The sequence below is a fragment of the Narcine bancroftii genome, chromosome 2 (assembly GCF_036971445.1).
Source record: "Narcine bancroftii isolate sNarBan1 chromosome 2, sNarBan1.hap1, whole genome shotgun sequence".
NCBI lineage: Eukaryota > Metazoa > Chordata > Chondrichthyes > Torpediniformes > Narcinidae > Narcine > Narcine bancroftii.
In genome coordinates, this window is record NC_091470.1 from 248351432 (window position 1) to 248373191 (window position 21760).

General features: G+C 40.6%; 1 protein-coding gene across 1 annotated transcript in view; it reads left to right on the forward strand.

Moving 5' to 3' along the window:
- Positions 1-15734, forward strand: part of tshz1 (teashirt zinc finger homeobox 1) — a 229795-nt gene extending 214061 nt beyond the window's left edge. The window contains exon 3 of the mRNA XM_069920792.1: positions 11036-15734. The gene's annotated coding sequence lies outside the window, so the exon portion shown is untranslated. The remainder of the gene's footprint in view (positions 1-11035) is intronic.
- The last annotated feature ends 6026 nt before the right edge of the window (positions 15735-21760 follow it).

Genomic DNA, 21760 nt, shown 5'->3' on the forward strand with positions numbered 1-21760 from the left:
CTCTCTTTCTTTTTAATATATTTTTATTGATTTGGAAGAGAGAAATAGTACATATTACATAGTGAACATACAATAATCGCACAGCTGAATACAATACAATGCAGAATAAGAATCATTAATAATTTATACATTGTCTTGTACACAGTGTTCAAATACAATAGAAATTCCCTTAGGGAAACTTCAGCTCGTATTCTATTCTTAGAACGTATTCATGATGAATTGTCTAATTAAAATTATCTATTTATAAAGAGAAAAGAAGGAAAAATAAAAGGAAAAAAGAGGGCTCTCAGAGTGATTCCTGATGGCAGATGACAGAGCCATTGGTCAGTGATCATTTAGACTAGGGAACTCAAAGTTTTTAGACCCTCAACCCCTTCATGGAATGCTTGATCCTTCATCAACCTTCCAGGCATGGAATGCCGGCGCTGGGGTTAGGGGTGAGAGGGGGTGTGATGGAGGTGCTGGACGGTGGTGGTAGTACAAAGAACACATACATCTTTCTTCTGCACTCAGTCCATCCTCCCGTTCACTCTCAATTTATTCAAAGGCTGAAGCCAAATTCAACATGGCAACCACCAAGAACCACTCTCGCCAGAGCTTGGCTACCACTGCCATAGGCAATATTTTCCATTAATCTACCCCTGCTTTCCACCGCAAAAGTTCAATTGATCCTGAACCCCCCCCCCCACCCCGGCATTATTGACCACCCTTTGACTCCTTGGATAGTCCCATTGACCCCCCCCCCCCCATGGGTCAATATCGACTACTTTAGAGACCTCTGATTTAAATGTATTATTTTGCTTTTCTTTGGTACTGGTATGATTGTGGCCTTCTTGAAGCAAGTGAGGATTTCATCCTGCTGCAGGGTGATATTAAAGATACCTTTGAATATGTCAATCAGGTGATCTACGCAGGCATTCAAGACACATCTCGGAACTCCTTCTGGACTAATCGCATTCCACTGGCCATCCTGATCCCAGCAGCTGTGACCATGGCTGCCACAGCACTCATATGATTGATATTGATGTCACCTCCCTGCTGGCTGGCTCCCTATTCAAAGCGATCATGGAACATACTAAACATGTTGGGGAGTGTTGCATTATTACATGCTCTACTGCTCAGCTTTATCTTTGCACTCTCTGATAGCGTGCATGCCCTGTAATAGTTGCCTCATGTCAATGATATTTTCTTGGGTGTCGTGCTTGTTGCAGCACCTTCTCTCGCCTTCTTTTGGTGTGCCTGACAATTCTTCTTTGGGGAGGCCTGTGTACAAACTTGATGTAAAATATATTTTGGTATGCTGTAATGGTGGAAGTCTTGCCCAACACAATTTTGGACCAGTTATACCTGGTTGTGTAATATTTGTCCTGCAGTTGTAACTAGTCTTGTGTGATTTTCACTCATACTCCCATCAATTTGATTAATGCTTCTTTGCAGCTTTCCAACAAAAATAAGTTTTGAAAGTCATGACCTTCAAACTTTTGTTCTTTAACTTCATTGTGAAACCAGAAGCACATCCTGGAGTAAGTCATCAGGCAGACACGAATCCAAGTGATTGGGACATCAATGTTTTGGTCCCTGCAGAGTCTTTACTGCTCTGTACATTGCAATCATCAGTGCTATGTCTCACAGTGCCTAATGAATATAATCACAGCACACCTATCAGTTGCAATTTCAGTAGCTGTGTCTTACAGCGACTAGGGATCACTTGCAGCAGGGGTCTTGATTGGTGCCAGCAATGGCTCGTATGTTGCTCATGACACATGTTCCCCTAGCACCACACCCTGTTCTCTCTCAGTTCCAGCACAGCTTGCACCGCTGCCTCTGGCTTCCAGGCAGCTTGTATGAAGCAGTTGCATGCTCAGCGGCTGCTGGGAAAGGCACAACCACCATTCTAACCAAGGAAAATGGACACAAAGCTGGCTGAAAAGTGTTTAAAAGGTAAATTTCACCTACTGAACTCCCCTAGATGCTGGATCATGAAATACATTCAAGGTTTTTTTTAAGTATGAGGGGAATCAAGATTTTTTGACAATCAGATAGGGAAGTGGAACTGAGATTTAAGATGAGCTATGATTTTGTGCCTCAAATCTATTATCAGAGTAGATGGACATACAGATAGGCATGGATGCAGTGGACCAAATGACCCATTTCTATACTGTACAACTGCATGAATCTAGACTCTGTGATCTTATAGAAGAGTAAAGCAGGCTGTGGAGGCTAAATTATCTTCTCCTACTCTTCTTATGGGCTGTTATAAAATGTAGTTGTGCTCACGTTGAAACAAAGCACCATGAAGAAGTTGATCAGTGCACTGATCGAGATCATACCCTCTGGAGAGAGTGAACAGTGAATGGTTTATTATTGATGATATCATCGATAATTGGGAAGACATGGACAGGAAACTCTGACAATACATCACCTGAGAAGGATCAACAACTTTCAAAGCCAAAAAGGCCGAGATCGAAAAGTTTTGAAGTCAGTAAGCTGGTTTCATTAGGCTTATCAGATTCAGCTTTTGTTAGAAACGATAATCATAGAGTCATACAGCACAGAAATAGGTCCTTCATGCACAAGGTGACCATTGATACCATTTCCATTTGGTTGTTCTTGGTCCATCATCTTACAAGCCTTGGTGACTCAAGGGTCCAGCTAGATTAGTGAGAGCCTCTGTCTCCACCAACCCCTCAGGCACTGTGTGCGGAACTAGAAGAAAAGAGAAGTAAATGGAAAGAGAAGCAGCAACAACCAAAGCCCGATCTGCCATCTAGAAGTACCTGTCCTGAATACGGAAGATCTTTCAAAGCCAAAATTGGACTCATCAGCCATTTGAGAGCCCATAAATAGATCAACGGAACAAAGTCCATCATCCTCGACCTTGAGGGGTAGCCACAACGATGATTATTGATGAGTACTCTATATTCTCAGTTTGGCAACTCATTGCCAATCAAACTGGGATAAACTGGTTTCCTAGTAAATTATAGAATTAATATAATCTATAGTATCTTCTGTTACTGAAACATGATGCAGTGTATTAATGATAGATTTATAACTTGTTAATGATTACTAATCATTATTAACCTTAAACAAACTTTAATATTTTGCAATGTTAAAAATGAAGAAGCGCAAGAGCTGTTATTATTCAGAATTAATGGGCATCCCCACAACTCAACATGTTAAATGCTCAGACAAATACTTTAATGGTTGATATCTATTTCAAGCATTTTTTGTGCTTTGTGCAATCTTACTTCATAAATGCCAATTTATACAGAATTTCCAAGCTAATGGAATGAAACTAATATTCTACTATTATTCATGGTATACACACCATGTTTTTGCAGATATTTTGAATTGATCAAAATTATTCATTCCAATTTGTCCAGGGGATAAAACAGTGATAATCTCTTCTCACTTTTGTTAATTTTCTCTCCTGTTATCCTTCTCTGGAGCTGATTCCTCTTTCTCCATGTTCCATTCTCCATACGGACCTTGTTGTGGGAAATAATTGACCTTTGGCTTTCAGAATCAAACTTATTCTTGCCTGAAACTTGGCCTCTCAGTGGTCAACCTGTCACTTTTTCCCCATCCTCCTATCCCTATCCCAAAATAGTCTAATCCTCCTGGACTATTTTCGGAATGTTTAATAGAGGCTTAGGATAAGGAGTAAGGTGTTTAGAAGGGATATGAGAAAGGAATTTTACATCCAAAGGTGGAATACAGTGCCTGAGGGGTTGGTGGAGACAGAGGCTCTCACTAATCTAGCTGGACCCTTGAGTCATCAAGGCTTGTAAGATGATGGACCAAGAGCAACCAAATGGAAATGGTATCAACGGTCGCCTTGTGCATGAAGGGCCTATTTCTGTGCTATATGACTCTATGATTATTGTTTCTAGCATAAGCTGAATCTGATAAGCCTAATGAAACCAGCTTACCGGCATCAAAACTTTTCAATCTCGGCCTTGTGGTGATTCTATTGCCGAAATTTTCAGACATTTTGCCCACTCATTTGTGAAGCAACTTTTGGGTCATTCTTCCTGGTACAATGAACCATTGCTGCAATCCTCCATGTTTCTACAGTGTACCATAGTTATTGCGCCCTCATTCTACTGAAGAAACAGTGGTCAGGTTAGGGGAAAACTGTGCAAATCCCAGAGTTGTTGAGCAATAAACTGAAGTAATAAAATAAATCCAGAATTAAAATGTTGGCATCATTATTCATTTTTCAGTGACCAATGACTTATTGCTCAATTTTGATTGTTCCTTGATAAAGTGTTTGTAACTGAATGGCTTGTTGTTAAGAACTAACTACATGATGAACCAGATGAGCTTCATAACAATGCACCAATTTTTTGTAGTTATTATTTCTAGGAATAATAATTTTTCCACGTTATTAATGAATTGCATCACAGTGGCATTGCAAGTAGAGCTATTGGCTCACAGCACCAGAGACCAGGGTTCAGTTCTGATCTGCTGTTGTCTATCAGGAGTTTGTATGTTCTCCCTGTGACAGTGTGGGTTTACCCCAGGTGCATCCCAAAGATGAATGGGTTTGTAAGCTAATTGACCTCTGTAAATCACCCCGAGTGTGTAATTATGTGGTACAATCTAGGGGAGTGGATAAGAATGTGAGTAAAATTTAAAAATAGGAATAGTGTAAGTATATGTGTGAAACACAAAAGTCTGCAGTTGTGATTGTAGTAAATACACAAAAATATTGGAGAAATTCAGTAGATCCCACAGCCTCCATAGGAGGCAAAGATATATAGCCAATGTTTCAGGCCTGAGCCTTTCAAGGTATCCACAAAAAGCAGGCAGGTGCCTGAATAAAAAAGTCAGGGGAGGAAGGAAGAAGGAGCAGGTGGAGGGGCACATGCCAACAGCCAAGAGGCCATAGGTGGACCTGGATAGCAGGGCAGGAGAATAATGTAGGATTAGTGTAAATAAATGGTGCGGACTCAAATGGAAGAGCCTGTTTCCATACTGCATCTCACTAAAACTCCTTGGTTTAATGAATTCCCACATCTGGAGCATCCAGAGGATACCCACATGGCCACAGGGCCAAATTATGAAATTCACTCTGACTCTGCAGGGATCATGATGGAACCTGGGTCTCTATCACTAAGGGACAGCAACTCTATTAGCTGCATCACCTTGATTTAAGTAATGTTGGAGCAAGTTATTCCTTTCTTTAATCTGTGACCCAGAATTCACTTGCAACCATCCAGCCTGCTCCATGCCTCAAGCCCCAAGATTGGCTGGAGTTTCATTCAGCCAGGGGCATCCATAATCTCGGCTGTCCAGGTGCGCAAGCTACCTTGGGGACTGGACCATTGAGTAGTGAGGTGTTACAGGCAGGGAGATTTCATCTCCCAGCAGCATGTGGTGAAAAGCTGACTCAGGGATTGGCATGCCATTCTGCCAATCAGAGGGTAAACAAAACCAAACAGTTACTCTAGCGCATCGGACTGTCCAACACATTATTTTCTCCAAGTAAGTCGGATTATGAGTTACACTTGTTCGGCCCGGTTTTTTAACCTCACCTCCCCTCCTACCTTTATTCATAATTCGGTACAGGTGTCCCTTGTGTCTCATCTTGTCAAGTTAGGGAAATGTGCCCTTACAGAATTCACAAATAGTTGCCCATAAATTTGTTAATTCATGCTCATGCAATCCACGTGAAAATAAAATCAATAAGTAAACACAACTTTTCCAGTCGGGAAGAATGTCAATGATGGCACGATTCAGGACACTTGAAAGACAGGAGATGTCATAAATTTAGTCAAAAAGGGAAAGGAAGTTTATGTGAGGTTTGGGAAGCTGAAATCAGACAGGCACTGTAAGAAATATAAAGGAAACAGGAACAAACTCAAACAGAGCACCAGGAGGGCCAAAAGGAAACCTGAAATGTCCTTTGCAAATGGAATGAAGGAAAATTCTTAGACATGCAAGCATTAGCACAAAGCAAGGGAGAGTTTAGGGAGAGGGAGTGCCATTCAAGGGGGAAATTCGAAACACAGTCAAATACTATCTACAAATTTGCTGATGACACCATGGTTGTTGGCAGAATCACAGATGGCACTGAGGAAGAGTACAGGAGGGAGATAGATCAGCTTATTGAGTGGTGTCACAACAACAACCTTGAACTCAACATTAGCAAAACCAAGGCGATGATTGTGGATTTCAGGAAGAAATCAGGAGAACACGAAGCAGTCCTCATCGAGGGGTTAGCAGTGGAGAGGGCCAAGAACTTTAAATTCTGAGGATTTGTTCTGGAGCCTCCAGGTTGATGCAATCACAAAGAGTGCCTGTCACTGCCTGTACTTTGTAAGGAGTTTAAGGAGATTTCGGTATGTTACTGAAGATTCTCGGAAACTTCTGCTGGTGTACCATGGAGAGCAGTCTGGCTGGTTGTACCACTATCTGGTATGGAAGTGCCAATGCACAGGACAAGAGAAAACTCCAGAGGGTTGTTAATTTGGCCTGCAACATCATGGGCACCAGACATCACTCCATTTGTGGACATCTAAAAGAAGCAAAATCTTTAAAAAAACAGCCTCTATTCTCAAGGAATACCACCACCAGGCCATGCCCTCTTTACTCTACTGCCATCGGTTAAAAAGTACAGGAGCCTGTAGATGAGCACTCACTGGCACAAGGACAGCTTCGTCCTCTCTTCCGTTGGATTCCTGAATGAAGAATCAACCATAGACTCTACCTTGCTTTGTCTTTCTCTATTCTTGCACTATTTTTATTTATTTTTGTAACTTGGTTTATATAAATGTTTGCACTGTGATCCAGCCACAAAACAAGAATTGTGTGACATGTTCATGACAATTCTGATTCTAATTCTGAAATGTACAGTATTCCTGGAGCCAGAGGAAGTGGTAGAACATATAGAACATAGAACACTACAGCACAGTACAGGGCCTTCACCCCTTGTTGTTGTGCCAACCCATATATTCCTTCCAAAATAAAGCACTAAACCATTCTGGCCTCGAATCCTCTATTTTTATTTCATCCAGGTACCTGTCTAAGAGTCTCTTAAATCCCCCTAACGTTTTAGCCTCCACCACCATCCCTAGCAAGGCATTCCAGGCACCCACAACTCTGTATAAAAAGATTATCCCTAATGTCTCCCCTAAACTTCCCTTCCTTCATTTTGTTCAGATGGCCTCTAGTATTTGGTATTCCTTCCCTGGGAAAAAGATGCTGGATGTTCACCTTGTCTATGCCTCTCAGAATATTGTAGACCTCTAGTCACTGACTCCAGACAGAATACTTTCTGTCCACTTTCTAAGGGAAAGCTGATTTTTACTCCACGCAGCCAAGGTTCCAAGGATTCCATGCCTCATGACTTTCTGAATGTGCCTCTCATGGAGGCCATGTTAAGTGCCTTACTAAAATCCATATAGACCCCATCCACCACCCTACCCTCATCAATTTCTTTTCTTACCTCCTCAAAGCACTCAGTTAGGCTCGTGAGGAATGACCTTCTCTTCACAAAGCCATGCTGACTATCCTAGGGCAGACTGTTCTTCTCCAAATGCTCATAGATCCTATCCAATTCTCTGGCACTTCCCCAATGGCCAAAGAGCACACTCAGATCATAGCCACTGCCCCATCTATCTCTGCCCTCACTTCCCACAGCAACCTGGGGTAGATTGCAACTGGCCCTGGAGATATCAATCTTAATGTTTTAAAGAAGATCCAATCCTTCCTCCTTCTTAACTTCATCATCAACCAGCACACAAGCCTGTTCTATTCCATCTTCACCCTGATTAAGGTCCTTTTTCCCTTGTGAATACTGAAGGGAAGTATTCATATAGAACCTCCTCAACCTCCTCTGCCTCTATAGGCACATGTTGCCTCCTTTATCCTATAGCAGCCCCATCTTCATTCGTGTCATCCTTCTGTTCTTCACATGCGTATAGTGCTACCAAGGGGGAAGAACATAGAGGAAAGTGTGTTAATTGTAGGGTTTACTAATTTGAGAGCATGTTAATATAATGAATGAGGAACTACTGGGTCCTCTGCAATAGATGTCCCCACAGCCAAACAGGAAAAATTTCAAGTTACAGATAGACCCCAACTTATGATGTTCTGACTTACGATATTTTAAAGTTACGATGATCAGAATCCATTTTGAATAAAGGAAAGTCAGAGTTGACCTGTATCAATGTGGTTTCTTTTACTTCGCTGAAGGAAATGCTTCCATCCAAACAGCGTACGCAGATCGCTTCCCACCATCACTTTTCTCCCCCCTAAACGTCATCATTTCAGTGCTCCTCTTGTAGTGACGTCAAGGAAACATGCTTTGATGGACCCAACGCTGTTTTTTTAAAAGAAGATGTTTTGGAATGCATGCGCAGATTGTCGTCGCTGAGAAGGAAAAGAGATTGAAGAGGGAGAGAGTGCGACACCAATTTGTGCGTTCGTTCCAAATCACAATGTAGGTCGCGAGGTGACACCGCTGCCCCTAGTTATCCAGCGCCACCTCAGGCTCCTGGCAGGAGCGGCTAGGGAACATCAGCCTCCCAGCAAGAGTGGGTCAGGAGACATCGGCCTCCTGGCAGGGACAAGGCCGTATGCTATCTGAACAGGTGGACCCCGACTTATGATAATTTCAATTTACGATGCGAGTCCAGGAACCAAACCCTATACGTATATAGGGTTTATCGGTACCTGTATTGAGAGAGGTAAGAGAGGAGATGATGGGGGCTTGACAGAAATCTTTGTATCCTCTCTTGTCACAGGCAAGGTTCCAAATGACTGGAGAGAACCCAGTTGTTCTTTTGTTTAAAAAAGGGAAAGGGGATAATCCTGCAAATAGTAGGTCATGGAGGATTACAGTAGTAGAAGGCAAGCCACTGGAGAGGATTCTTAGGGACAAGAATGATTTGCATTTGGAAATGCATGAGTTTATTAGCATTAATCAGCATAGCTTGGTACAGGGTAGGCCCTTTAAGTTTTTTCAGGGAGAGAATAAAGATGATTGATAAGGGTAGGGCTGAGGATGTTATGTTCACAGATTTCTGTAAAGCTTTTGACAAGCTCCCTCATAGCAGACTGATCCAAAAGATTAAAGCACATAGTGAGTTGGTAAACTGGATCAAAAATTGGCATGGCCTTAGAAGTCAGAAGATAATGGTGGGAGGTTGTTTTTTTGATTGGAAGTCTGCGACTAATTGCATTTCAGGAGGACCGGTGCTGGGATCTATATGGTTTGTAATTTATATATAAATATATGACAAAAATGTTGGTTACCTGATTAGTAGGTTTGGAGATAATGTGGTTCGTGAGAAAGTTATCTTCTTTTAAATTTGCTTCTGCATAGATATTTCCAAGCTGACTAGTCCAGAAGACATGGTGAATTAGTAATGACCTTGAACTTTATTGCATTTTTTTGTAATCTCCAGATATTCCAAATCACGTCATAGCCAGAGAAATCCCTTGAAGTGGCAATATGCAAAACAAGGTAGTCAATAAAGTGCAAAGAAGGGATTGTGATAATAATGAAATATTGTATTCTTTATGATGAAGATTATCTCTAGATAGAACATCCCTGAAACTCTTTCATAGAATCATCGAATAATATAACAGGGAAACAAGCCCATCTCCTCATTATGTACACTTACTCATTGAACACCCATCCTACACTAGGGGGAGAGAGAGAGAGATTTGGATTGGCTACTTGGGTTCTTTTTGGGGTTGCATTGGGATTAATGTGAGGGGCTCCTAACCTTGGAGTGAGGTGGTGTTGATAATGATGGTGCTTTGAGCATCTGAGACATCAACCAACAGGAGAACAGAAAGGCACAACCTCAGGATTGAAGGGTGCCCATTTAAACAGAGATACGGAGTAATTTCTTTAGCCAGAGAGTGCTGAACTTCTGGAATTTCCTACCATGGATGGTTGTGGAGGCAGGTTGTTGAGTATATTTAAGGCAGAAATTGATAGGTATCTGAATAGTCAGGGTATCAAAGGTAATGGGGAGAAGTCAGGGGAGTGGGGCTGAGTGAGAGAATGGATCAGCTCATAATGGAATGGCAAAGCAGACTCAATGGGCCAAATGGCCTACTTCTGCTCCTATATCTTACCATCTAATGGTCTCATGGAGTAAGATTATGAGGTTTTGCAAGCTGTAGTCTGAGCATTTATTATAGGTTGGTTCATAATGGATAGTCAGGCTGCATCCAAGCCACATACACATGAATGAAAATAATGGAAGTGGTGTCCACCTGGACAATGGGCACCACAGTGAATCACCAGGTGACTCTTGGAGTTGATTGGTCAGATACACAGAACATCAGAATGGAAACCATTACTTTAAAATATTTTTCTTAAATGATTTGGTTTCCAAAACCATTGGTGTTCTCACATAAAAATTGTACAATGCAAGGTGACAGAACCTGTGCTAAAATGGCAGATTCAAGAGCAGTTCACCACCTGCTCAGGCACTGAGGCTCAACAAAAGAAATGTAGAGGCAAATATGTAACCTTGCACACATCACCAGTGTTGTTTTGTGCATGCCACGTGGAAGTGTTTATTTAACCTCCCTGAAATATACAGTATATGCACATAGGATTGCTCAGTAATTTAGTAAGATTGTGGTTTACTTGTATCCCAACCCAATATGATTCTGTTTTTTCGTAGTGGTAACACAACTTCTCAACAATTGTATTCTAGATCTCTAGGTATCCTGTGAACTGGAATTTAAAATGCTGAGAGATTGAAGTTGTCCTTTTGGTGATAATTGCACAGAAATGAAACTTATTATTTCCCAAATAAATGCATGCTCTATGTTTTACAATTATCAATACTTCATGCAGAGAAAAATTACAAGAAGAAGAAACACAAATTAATGAATTTAATACATACATCTCAAAAAGCATGTGATATTCTTTTTAATATATAAATGAAACTTTGCAAGTTAGTGGTAAATAACTGCTCCTTGATAATTATTTATTCGACATGCAAGCCTTACATTTAACATTCTCTCAATACTGATGTGTGTTTTTTTCCTTCTTATACAGAGAGAAGATGCGGAACAAGCTTTCTTGAGATCTTGCAAACTTTGTGGCCTGTCCTCCTGATGTCCTCTGCTTGCCCCTCAGTCATACATCACTCTTTCTGTCACATTGAACTCCAGATGCTCCTACCCCAGAGAAATGTTCCGACTCCGGCAATTCTTCTTCATTCTCACTAACAATTTGGTAATGAAATATTGATTTTTAGTTAGATTCATATTGATGCTATTAGGTTTGCATCGATAAATCATGTTGGCCTCCTCTGCGAACAGATAGAAAGCACTGCACTGAGCCCTGGAGATTACATTCAAGTACACTGACGTGTTAATTTGATGGATCTTACACCATTAGAGGGGTAAGAGTGTGTGTCAGGAGATGGGGGGTAGGAGGGGAAGTGATAATAAGAGAGGAAGACTTTATTTTTCTCCTATGTTTTTCTCCTGCTTTTTTTTAAAACTGCAAACACCTACACTGACACAGTCGTTGCTAGTGAGTGATGTGAAAATGCAAATAAATTAGGAGCTGCACTGGCTGATCTGTTTGGAGTGAAGGTGACGTGGTCAAGGGAGGAAAGGTCTCAGTCCTCCTCATCTGAGCATGCTCTGGATTCCCTGCATGTGTCTGCGATCTCAGGGCTTGTATGACCTTTGCTCCCCCTTCTCAGTTCACCCAGGAAATTAAAGGAACGCAAAAGGACTGTACTATGCAATGGCATGTCTGCATAAACACCAGCCTTCAGCAGAAAAGGACTGGCATTGGTGGGGATCATAACTCATTATCACTGTGTAAAATCAAGTACACCAGGACTGAATGAAGTGGATCAACAGATTCATAGGTGTCAATCGGCTGGACATGACTGTCAGTTCTTCTTCCCTCCCAATTCAGGGATGCAGAGAATCCTGGAAATTTACAAATTCATTAGGAGACTTGTTTCCATTGAGTCCATGCCTGTGATCAGCAGGGACATTTTCATGGCTGCTTCAGGAGGCACTGAACACACAAAGTCAATCTTTCATCCTTGCATCCTGCATTACTGCCCATCCATCAGACACTAGGAGATGGAGGCAGCAGATATTTTGTAGGGGTTTGTGCATGGGGTTGAGGGATGAGTGGATCTGGTACAGCAAGGTTACAGCATTGTCTGAAACAGTCCTGACCTACTGTCATGCTGTCAATCTTGCACTCTATGAAGTGACATAAGACTGAAGATTTACGATCTCAAGCTGTTCAGGACTGGAAAGGGAATGCATTAAAAATGATGGGTGGGGAAAAGTGATCATTGAATTCGATTAAAAATACTATTTTGGGGATGGATTTGATACAGTAATATTCAGACCAACTCACTTTCTGGATCTTGGAATAACTGTGATGAGGTAACCTGAACATAAAGATGAACACTCTGTTGAATCCATCAAGCACTGAATATAAAGGCAATATCAAAACTATAGTATAGCTGTCCCTACAAGATTAGATCCCAATCATTATGTGCCACATCAACAGAAGCATAGTTTCAGAACACCACTTCGGCTTCTGCTTCTGTGATCAATGAAATGGCAAGCAATAGAAAATAAATATTATTTCTCCACAATTTTACCTCCTCAGCTGCTATATTTTTCAAATCTCATCCCGCAGCTTAAATCAGTCCTAGTTGATTACATTGGACAACACATTTTTTTCACAAGGTTGGCTTCCTGACATAAAAATAAAGATTATGATAGGCAACTTCAAGCCAAACACAAATATAATTTCAGATTTGCTGCATCCAGTAGGAAGTTGGAGAAACATTAAATGAACTTTTATTGAATTAATCACATCATGATGCTGAAACATTGCGTTAGTTCAACTGACCTAAAAATGTCTTGCCACTGATTCTCATTTGTACTCAGCATCTGATGCCTTTCATAGTGTCCAACAATAATCAAGTCAGCATTGATGGATTCCAGTTGCCCTGATACTGCTTTTCCATTGTCGCAATGTCCTGGTGAAACCTTTCATTATGTTTGTCACTAACTGCAACAAGATCAGCAGGGAAGAAGTCCAAGTGCGAATGCAGAAAATTAATTGTTAATGCATAGTTTTGTATGCTTGAAGACTCAAAATAAGACATGAAATCACAAAAATAGATTATATTTAAAAAAAATGCTATGTGATAGGAAGGTTTTACAGTGATTTTCATACAGCAGCCAAAAATCCATAAAATGCACCCAAAAGTGTACAGGAAGAAAATCTTCATTGTCCAGTATTATTGAATGTCCTTCTGGATTGCCATGTAACTGAGCATTTGAAATTAAGTGGTAAATGGTGTTCAATGGGTCAGCACATCGGTTTATCATAAATGAATGGCAGAAGTGTGTGCTCAGGATGGGTTGTGCACAGGCTTCTGGTGAATAGGAGGTCTTATGTCTGAGGAGTGACCTGCTGTCAGCAGTAACAGTCAATGTTACCTCATTTCCTTGGTTGACTTGCCCCCAGCTGAATTTGGACAATAATATCAATGGTTTCCCTCCAAGGCATCGATCCATCCTCTTGTAGACGGTAATAGCAGTTGGCTGATGTTTCTCCATAACTCACCCTGGAAGGCTTCCTAACAATGTATGCAGACTTGAAGTGGAAAGCTGAGACAGAGGAACCGTCAAACATTTCAGGCATGCCATTCTGGGGTAATGAAGCATGCCAGCAAAATATACCCGTACAAGACTTGATAAAGATAAGCTGACATACCAGTCCAAATAGGTTCTTTTGTGTGTCTTCACACGTCTGTCCATCAAGCCTTCCATCAGGATAGGCAAGTAGCATTCATAGAAGGAACTGCTGGAATGGGAAAGGGTAAAGGGAAGATAACATTTAAAATAGCCTCTCTAGTTTGAAACTGAATCAAAATTGTAAGCCTGATTATCTATTGAATCTTTTTTATTTACATTAGTACAGTAAAAGTCTGATAATCCAGCATCTGACAGTTGGGCATCTGGCTCACTCATTAGTCCAGAGTATAAGCAGAAAGTGAGGCTTGAGTCAGGGCTCCAGCTGGGCCAACTCCAGACTGTGTGATTGGAGCAGGGTTTGGGGTCTGTTTGGTAGGTTTTCCACTGGAGATGGTGTCCAGAGTGGCTGTATATTTTCTGCTCCTTTTAAACTCTCAATATTCACTGGAACATTTATTGCACGATTGTGAAAAATATGCAAAAGAAATGTTGTATTATTATTATTAACATCCAATAGTCCAGAAAATCTGCTAGTCTGGCATTTTCAAAGGCCAAAGTTGCCAGATTATTGGAGTTTTACTGTATATTTTATAACCTGTCTGTTTAATGGCATGACTCAAAATGGAAACAGGTTGATCTGCCCTTTGGCTCCAGTCACCAGGATTTCTGCCCAGGAAAGTGAACAGCCTATTATTTGTCCCTTGATTTGACCAGTGTCTTCTGGATGTTAAAACTGCTGTTTATATTAAAGAATGTCAGAATCAAGACTGAAAGAGCTTCAAGTGGTATCTGACCTTGTTAAACTTCGAATGGTAAAGTGGAGCCTACTGACAAATATACAAATATTACACTATTCTGCAAATCTCAAGGTTGCCTCTCTGCAATTTCTAACACATTTGTGAGCTATCTCCAACCACATTGAGAAAATAATTATTCCAGTCTGTGTTATTTTCATCCACTTACCTTGAGACAAAGGGAATCAGTGTTCAATAGCAGTTTCCTGTTTCCTCTTCTCTCTACTGACCTGTTTCCATTTTAAATCTCAAGGGTAGCAGAGGGTTCCCTTGTTTCTCTCTCTCTACCAGGGCATGTTGTACATTTACACTCTGAGTACCCTCACAACCAAGATGCAATGGTATCTACTGTACTTATGTTTGGATACAATATGTGTTTCCTTACTTGATCTTTTTAGTTTTAAAAAAGTTGAGGAAATGTAATGCTGCACTGCCCCTTTCTGGGAAGACTATGTACATATGTAATATATTTAAACGTGATAACTTAAAACACTGATTGTAGATTCTACTGTGTTTAAATTTTATTCTTTGCTTCCCCATTGTTGGTACACACATCACTCTCGTCCCTTTGCAAGTGCACTGTATCTCCTTGCTAGCTATTGACTGCTCTGTAAATTTCCCCCGAGCTCAGAACCACTTTAAATTTCCCCCACATTAGTAAGATCAACTTTTAAAAAAATACAATCTGAGACTTTTACTTTGAGCCAGGTGGACTCTTCTGAAGGTGACGGAATATGTAAAAGGTGGATGCGTCTTAACAACCTGTGCACTTATTTATGAAAATTAAACAAAAGAAAAAAATAATTTGTATGATAAAAATATATATTTAGATTTTCCAAGCACAATTCTGAAAAAAAATAAGAAAAAAAAACAATGTCTCTTTTTATGTTTCATAAAGATGTTACTACCATTATGGATCTTTTTTGCAATAACAGGCTTAATAAACACTGTAATGATATTTAAGTCACTGTGAATTGTTCTTCATGCCTTGGAGCAAATGAATGGATAAATGTCAGAACATCCCATGCAGTTTTTCAAAATGTCAAGTCCATCTCCTAAATGGTGTGGTTGTAGGCTGTCTTCAGTGCCACAAACATACTCAAATAACTCCTGTCACTTTTATTTTTAATGATGTAAGCAGAGTTTGTACTGGTCTCTGGAACGGGTGGCAGATTCATCTCTAATACCAAATATCAGCCTGTTCATCTTCAATCTCTCTCAGTTTCATCTGAATAGAATGAGGCAGCATGCAGTGTCATTTACCAATACATTTGATTTGAATGGGAACTGAGAGTCTGTAATGGTTGAGGACCGCGTGAACTTTGTGACTGAAATAAAATCCCATTGATTGTACCATTCACTTTGTGCAAAGGATGCAAGACTAATTATATATAGTTTTTCAAAGAAATATAGAGCTGATTCTTAATGATAGCTCTTTTAACTAGAAGCAGTTCTTTCAGGACCAAAACAAGCCATTCAGCCTATCAAACTTGTGCTGGCTCTTTGAAAAAATAGTTAAAGTAGTGCCACTCCTACGCTGTTTGTCCGCAGCTCCACAAATTCTCTTAAAAGTATTTATCCAGCTCCTTTTTGAAGCATTCTGTTGAATCCAGGTAATTTATTTCATTTCAGAATCTCATATTATGACACCATGTTCAATGTGGCAAGATATCCTGTGCAATCAAACACAATTTGGTGACAAGCCAAATGTGGCAGTGTAAGGTATGCTGGCATTTCCCCACTTAAGTGTTAGCAAGTTCAGAAGGTACACACAAGCTTGAGTGATTGCTGTTGGCTCTGCCCCAGCATTGTCCCAAGTACACCACGATAAAGTCCTAGGGTAGCACATGAAGTTATAGGTAAGAAGTTCCATAGCATCATAGCTGAAGAATCTACTACAACTGGAGCCATAACTCAACTGCATGGAATCAGCAACCCCATTAATTTCAATGAAGGAGAATAGTCTAATGCAGTATTTCTCAACCCCCTGTGGGACCTGAACACTGATGTCCTATGAATTTGTTATAGATGGTCTGCAGCAGTGCAGCAAAGACAAATATTGCCAATAGAACAAGCATAATAAGTAAAGCAAGGTTGGAATTGTGACAACAAATAAACCTAAGTTCAAAATAATTTCCCACTAAAAAAAACCCAAAGTCCCTTTGGTAGTCAGGAGGAGGCTGGAATGCGCCAGCTCCCCTAATCCCAGTGGTGACCCTTGGGTTTATTATAGGTCAGGGTCGCCAAACCACGGCTCACGTGCGGCTTGTGGAAATATGTTGACTGAGACAAGAATCGCAAGAGCGGGTGCTCACAACGGTTGTTTTAGTGGGCGTGACCCCCCATTTTTGTCCCTGGCCGCCCACCCACTAGATCTCCCGACCACTCTCCCATCCAAACACCCAACCACCCTGCTCATCCGAATTCCTGATGCACCAAACTTATTTACCACCTGGTCCCACCGCCAGCCCATTTATCCGAGCTCCTGACCCCTCGAACGTAGACTTGCCACCTGGTCCCAGCTGCTAGCCTCCCCATCCAAGCTCCCAACACGTCAAATGTCACAGGCACATACTGCAGTCAAAAGATATATGTAAATAATAACCCCCTAAATTTTACACTAAAAATTGGCCACAAAATTGGACTATTACATGCATATATGTGGTATGTGTAATTTTTGATGATTGAAACTAATTAAAATCAGCTGTTTAAAAACTACACATATAAATAATATTATATACATGTATTTCTTCATATTTATATAACTTTTTTGTAACAAAATGTGCATGTAAGAGTAAAAATGTATGCAATTTTTTTTATATCATGCAGCTCTCAAACATCTGATGTTATCATATGTAGCTCTACAGCAACTTTGGCCACCCCTGTTCCAGGTAGTCCATGGTAGGTAGAGGAATACTGTGAGAGGAAAAGGTTGAGATTCTCTGGTCTGATGGATGAAAGCAAGTGCCAGAATTTTAGAGTTCTGCAACTTTATTTTATTTAGTAACGTGGAAAATAGCAACTTACGTCCATCCGCACATAGGACCAATATTTTTTTAAAATAAAGAAAAAACAATAAACTTGCATGATTAGGGTGAAAACTGGGCCTATGGTGGCAGCCATGTTGGCTGGTGGCCAATCTCTCAAAAGAGCTGACCTTGGTGGCTGTCATGTTGAGATATTTCACTGCATTTTAACTCGTCCCATTTTTCATGAATCTGTTGCTCAATATTCTGGCAGTCAGACTGACTTTATCACAAGATCGCAAGATAAAGGAACAGAAGCAGGCCACTAGGCCCATTGAGTCTGTTCCGTGACTCTACACTAAGCTGAACTATGCTCACATCTAGTTCCATTTTCCAGCCTTTTCCCCATATCCCTTGATACCCTTACTAATGAGATACTTATCCATTTCCTGTTTAAATACTCCCAGTGATTTGGCCTCCACTGCTTTATGTGGCAGTGAGTTCCACAGACTAAAGAAGTTCTTCATACTTTCTGTTTTAATTGGATAACTTCTAATTTTAAGTCAATGACCCCTTGTCCTCGATTCACCCATGAAGGGAAACATCTGCATTCACTCTCAAAACTTTTCAAAATGTCTCTATGAGATTCCCCCCCACCGCCCCCCCATCCTCCTATACTCCAACGAAAACAACCAAAGAGGTGACAAACGCTCCACCTCTGCCAACCCCTGCATTCCAGGAATCATCCTAGTAAATCTCCTCTGCGCTCTCTCCAACAACATCACATCTTTTCTAAGATAGGGGGCCCAAAACTGTACACCAAATGGGGTCTCATTTATGTTGCATCACGCTCTGATTTGGAAACTCTAATTGGTGAATATCAAACCTAGCTAAATTAATGATGAGCCCCAACTTCTTGTCCGTTGAAGACGGACATTCTAACAGGTGCCTCTATACTACCAATCAACCACAATCAGAGAGAATCATGATTAATAGGCTTTAATCGCCTTAAAGTGTCAGCACAGACTGCATGTTGCTGGCCCAGTTACAAGGCAAGTACTGAGGGAGGGGTTTGGGTGTAACAGTCTTTATGGGGATATCTGGGAGGGAGGGAGGGAGGAGTCATAGGTTCAGGGGGCTGGCCAGCCCACACAGTACATACATGTACATACATATATAATGGTAACACCACAGCCACTTCAACCTCCTGTGCTTCAAGGAAAACAAGACTATCCTATCCAGTTTCTCCTCATGACTGAAAAAATTGCCCTAGTTTATCTTCACTGCACCCTCTCCAGTCCAATCATGTCCTTCCTATATTATGACAACTAGAACAGCATACAGTACTCCAGGTGTGGCATAACTAATGTCTTATAGGGGTGTCACAAGGTCTTCCTGCCTTTATGCTATTCATGTCAGAAACACATAGACTTATGAAATTCCCTCTCTTTTATCAAAACTGTGTCAATTACAGAACCAACCCAAACTCTGCATATTTAAGTTGTGCTATCCCAGAAACCAGTCACTGCACTTCCTCTGTGGGAAGAAGATCTGCTTCCAGTAAGGGACCAAAACCGTCGATTTAAAACATCTATATGAGGCACTGCCTCAAGAGGGCAGCCAACGTCATAAAGGATCCCATCACCCTGGTCACAATCTTCCCTTGCTGCTCTTGTTACGATCCCAGAGGACTCCAAAACCCAGCAGCAATATAAATTCACCAAGACAGTGGTTACTTAAACAAAAGTTACTTTTAATTTTCTTTAAACATAATAACAGGACCAATCTTTAACTTATTACTATTAACTTAACCCCCTTCTAATTCTAAGCGCTCGTGTATATATGATCAGGAAAGTTCTCTGCTTCACTGTCCAATCATTCATTTTTCACTTTTCCAAGTTCACCCCTATCAAGCAATTCTTATACTATGCACAGAATTTAACATTTATGAATCTTCACCAGGCTCTGGTGCTTAAAGGTAATTGGTTACCGCTCAGGAAAGTTTTTGTTGGTTTCAGAGAGAAATTTATTGCTCGTTGGACACACACATGGGTTTTCCAAATGATAATCTCTTCTTCCAGGTCACCACAGAGTTCCTTTTATTTTCCTTATTTCAGGAGAAAAACTCTAGCCAGCCATTTCCTCTTGTAAGGACTAACAGGGTTTTTAACAGGCTAAAATCAGAACTCAAAACCATCTTCAAAATGGGATCTTTCAACAAGCCTGCCTGCTTGCCATTTTGCAGCCTTAACTGCTGTCTAAAAGAGAAAATCACCTGTCTGTTATTTTCTCCCTCTGCTTATAAAAACCATTTGACTTCTTACAGGACTCCAAACCCAAACTTTGAAAGATCTTATCAGCCTCTCTGAGTCTGGACTTTATTGCCCACACAATAGATCAGCATTCTTCATTGCTTCTGAAAAGCCAACTGGAGCTTTAACGTTTAGCTTCAGCCAAACTTTTGCATTTTAAATGAGATGTCTTTTGTGAAGTGTTACTCTGTTTCTGAAGTATAACCTACACTAAACCCCCACAATCTATCTCTTTTAAAGACATATTTATCCATACCCATACTGATGTAATCTATAATACTATCTTCAAGTGGAAGGTACGGACGTCTGAAGACCAGCATCTCTAATTTCAGGTAAAAACACAATGGTGGAGAAACTCAGCAAGTCAAACAGTGTCTTTTATATAGCAAAGGTACAAATACATAACCAATGTTTTGGGATTGAGCCCTTTATATTTGACTTCTCTAGGTTCAAGACCAACTTTTATTCAACAGTTATCAGGCTTTTGAAACTCTCCGTTGTACCCAAACCCTAACCATACATATTCTGGGACCACCAAAAGATCTGAAAATCAGAAGTGTCATTTTTTTTCTTGCACTAACTGTAATTGTGAATATTTATCTAGCTTTAATTTTATATTTATTATCTCTTTTTCTGCCTCATGGCATATAGTGGTAGTTTAATTTAAACCATTGTTGGCGTATTTTATGATCTGTTTGGCTACAGCAATTAAGAATTGCAGACCATATGTATAGTGTACTTGCATATATGACAATAACCTCTCATTTCACCTCACATTTCCTACTCATATACCTGCCAAAATGTCTTTTGAACATTGTAATTGTACAATTGTACTTGTTTCTACCGCTGTATAAAAATGGACCCAGTACTGATCCCTGAGGCACATCACAAGTCATAGTCCTCTAGTCAGAGAGGCAATCACCTGTTCCCTCTGTTTGGTTTTTCCCGCACTCTAGTTTCTCACACTAATTCAGTTTACTACCTCAAAACAAATTAATCTTCTTGACCAACCTCCAATCCGGGATCTTGTCAAAGGCCTTACTAAAGTTCATGTAGACAGCATCCACTGCCTTTCTTTCATCAACTTTCTATTAACATCCTCAAACAAACTGTATAAAATTGGTTAATCACGACCTACAATGTGCAAAACCATGTGGACGATCTCTAATCCATCCTGGACTATTCAAGTACTTGTATATTCGGCCACTTAAGAGGCCTTCCAATAACATCTACTACTGATGTCAGGGTCACTGGCCTAAAATTCCCTGGGATTATTCTGAGATAATTTCTTAAGCACAAAACAACATTAGCTTTCCTCAAATCTTCCAGCACCTAACCTGTGGCTAAAGATATCTTAAATACATCTGCTAGGGCCCCTGCAATTCTGCATTAGCCATATTCATGGTCTTAGGGAGTATCGTCAGGAACTGGGAATTATCCACCTTCATTTGTCTTAAGAGAGCAAGCACCTCCTCCTCTGTAATCTCTCTCAGGACCATGACCTCACTGCTGCTTTGCCTCACTTCTATAGACTCTATGTCCATTTCTCAAGTAAATACAAATGTGAAAAGTAATTTAAGATCTCTCCCATCTCTTTGGGTTCCATGCATAGATCACGGCCCTGGTCTTTAATAGGACCATATTTGTCCTCTACTATCCTTGCTCTTAGAATATCTGGAGAAGCTCTGTGGACTTTCCTTCACATTTTCCATCAGATCCACCTTGTGCCTTCTTTTAGCCCTCTTGATTTTATCCACGTTTTTCTTTTGCATTTCTTATACTCCTCATGTACCTAGTTTATTCCTTGCTGCCTACACTTGCTATGCCCCTCCTTCTTCTTCTGAACAAGGGCCTCAATGGCTCTCAAAATACAAGATTCTTTAAATCTGTCAGTCTTATCTCTAACTCTGATAAGAATATACTAACCTTGTACTCTCAAAATGTCACCATTGAAGGC